The following is a 3,058-nucleotide window of genomic DNA, read 5'->3' as shown; positions in this document are numbered from 1 at the left end:
CTTATATCATATCATGTATTAGATTTAAATATAAAGTATCTAGTTTAGTAATACATCATTATACAAAGACACTATATGTGTAATAATATATGTATATATTGATGATATATAATAATCATATACCAATCACATAACATTCAATCTGCATCACGATCATGTTTGAAACATCTATTGCATGTATGAATATTAGTATACTGTCCTATATATGATAGATTACATAGAAGATTTCAATGTGCTATGAACTATATATAATAATGTTAAATGTTTATATTATGATATATATATCGCATTTTATGAATCTATTCTACTGTTATGATGTAGTATTAATACATAAATTCTATACTATGATATAATAATATAATCATATGTGTATTATAAGATATGATTTAATACATATATGTAGTTTCAGTACCTATATCATTTGAAATTATAATTAAATATAATATTAATATCATTTATATGGTGTGATTTGTATGATTGTATGCGGCGATGTGGTTTGCGTGAATTGAAATATAAGTTCACATGTGTGCAATAATGTGACGGATTCATATATCTAGATTAGCTAGATAGTATCTAAAATTCGTACAATATCTTAAAGATCTGTAGTATTAACATAAATTGTATTAATATAAAGTAAATGTATGACGTATGTGTTTCTAATGAAATTATGCGTTTTTGTACGATTTAGTTGGCTGCACCACTAGATCAGGAGTTAGAACTCTGAACTATAATGATGAATTGCATTTATTTACTTATCTGTTGATTTATAATGTTTGATGTTTTATGATGTGATGGCCAGAACTGTTGTGTTGCTTTATTAAACTGTGTGCAGAGAAAAACACGGAGTTACATCATCTACATGGGTTGATTTGCCGCATGATCTTGCAGATTAGTGATAACGACAAGCAGTATTATAATTCTGTATAGATGCTTAAGATTAGATAAATTGTGATGTATTTAATAGTACAATTATCAGATAATGACGTCCAATTTTTTTAACTAAATATGATGTGTGATTTACAATTTTTGGGTTTAGTAACTACAATTCATTCAATGTTAGATGCATCTAATCAGCTAAGTCATAACTTTGTAATGATAACTGAATATGACTATAATTTAATATCTACATTGTTGTAATATCAACATTATTTTACATGTTGAGCCCACTGTATTTACTATTAATCTAACTACTGATACATGTCATTCAATAGTTATTAATATACTCAATGGTATAATCTCTCCAGATTACTATGGTGTTGTGATAGGAAGTGCAGATTATTTCGTATAAAGTGATTGTAAAGTGTGATAAATGTAGCATCATTTGCAGGATTGTACGATGTGTTCTTCATGCTAGTTGGTAAGATGATTGGCAATACATATTACATAGAATCACTAGTGCTGATACTATTATCTAATAATACTAATTGTACTGTTTAACTAATATGACTATTATTTCATCATTGTGTTATTTCAGCTATTATTATTTTCATATATCATTATATTCTATATACTATATCTATCTATCTCTCTCATATATTTCATAATATTATATATTACCACTGATATATAACTAATACTACTATATATAATTATTGTAATTTAATTATAGATTGTCTATGAATCAAAGCAAAGCCCTACGAAATTGCGTTAACTGTGGAAAATGATGATTATTGCATGTTCATGATGTGTTTAGTCGTTAGTTCTGATAGTTCCGTTGAATAGTATGATTATTGAATGCTATTATATTAATATTGATACTATTGTATACATATATTATTCTGTTAAATATTATAATTATGTAGATGATAATATAATATATATATAAATGTGAATATTTACATAATTATTATATTTGTATATTATTAGATATATATGATATAGTATATAGATGAATTTATATATTATATAGTTAGCGTGTTATATAATCTATTATATTATGATTAAATTTGCAAGATTGATTATTATGTTATAAAATTAAAATGATGTCAATATAATTTCCTCTATTACTATCAACTACTTTTAGCCGAATTACTGCACGACATTATCTGACGCGAGCTTACAATTGTCCTACCTGTTATTTTCTATAGAGCTATAAGTTCCTAAAACCTTCCTTACGTTGGGTAACCTGTTGAGGAGACAATAGCCATGGAATGTCAGTCTGATGTATCAACTAGTGAAGATGATTCTAAAAAACTAGGAATTTTATAGAATATGGTGCTCTATAAGATTATTATATGATTACTTATGTTAGACAACTTGTAATCTTGGTTAAGTATATTTATACCTTTGACAAACAAATTCTGCTCAAAAAACAAATAATACATATATGGAAACAATATGTAACATGAATATGATCTGATGTTACCATATAGTTTACTCCTTTCAGGATAATATGGATTAAATAGTAATAGACATAAGAATAAATCGTGATTATAAAATGAATCTTTCAGTAATGTATAGAACTAATTAATCATATCATATTTCATATTAAGATTTCGAACTATGCATGATAATCCAACAAGCTACACATGATGTCCGATAAAATTTTCTTAATTGATATTCTAAGCTTGTTTTGTGTGAAGTATCTTAGCATTTCTTGGTTGGTCTTAGTTTGGATGTATCGATTATTTCGTGTGCTCTGACATATTTTCAAAAGAGCTTTACCTCTACTACACATCTCTTCCTTACATCTCGCGGTGACCATTCTCTATCAATCTGCTCCCGTTTCTCATTCTCGATGCATCATTACCATCTCTCTATCATCTACATCTTCTGCATCACTACTTTCAATTCCATTTACCTAACAAACTACGCTATTTACTCTATTGCTCTCTCTTTCCTCTATGCTTAATCCTTCTCGGTCACGTTCTCTATCCCTATTCTCCTCATAACACACCCGAACCACACTCTCAAGGCCACACACCAACCCAGGCGACCTACCCAACAACCATCTAATATGATACCGTATTGATACAGATGTACACAGTTATTGTTACATCCCATCCCACAGGTAATAGCACAGAAAGAACTAAGAAAGGAGACACAACGAATGCGAGAA

The sequence above is a fragment of the Penaeus monodon genome, chromosome 28 (genome assembly GCF_015228065.2).
Source record: "Penaeus monodon isolate SGIC_2016 chromosome 28, NSTDA_Pmon_1, whole genome shotgun sequence".
Taxonomy (NCBI): Eukaryota; Metazoa; Arthropoda; class Malacostraca; order Decapoda; family Penaeidae; genus Penaeus; species Penaeus monodon.
The sequence above is the reverse complement of the archived record's forward strand: the minus strand, read 5'-3'. Positions refer to the sequence as shown.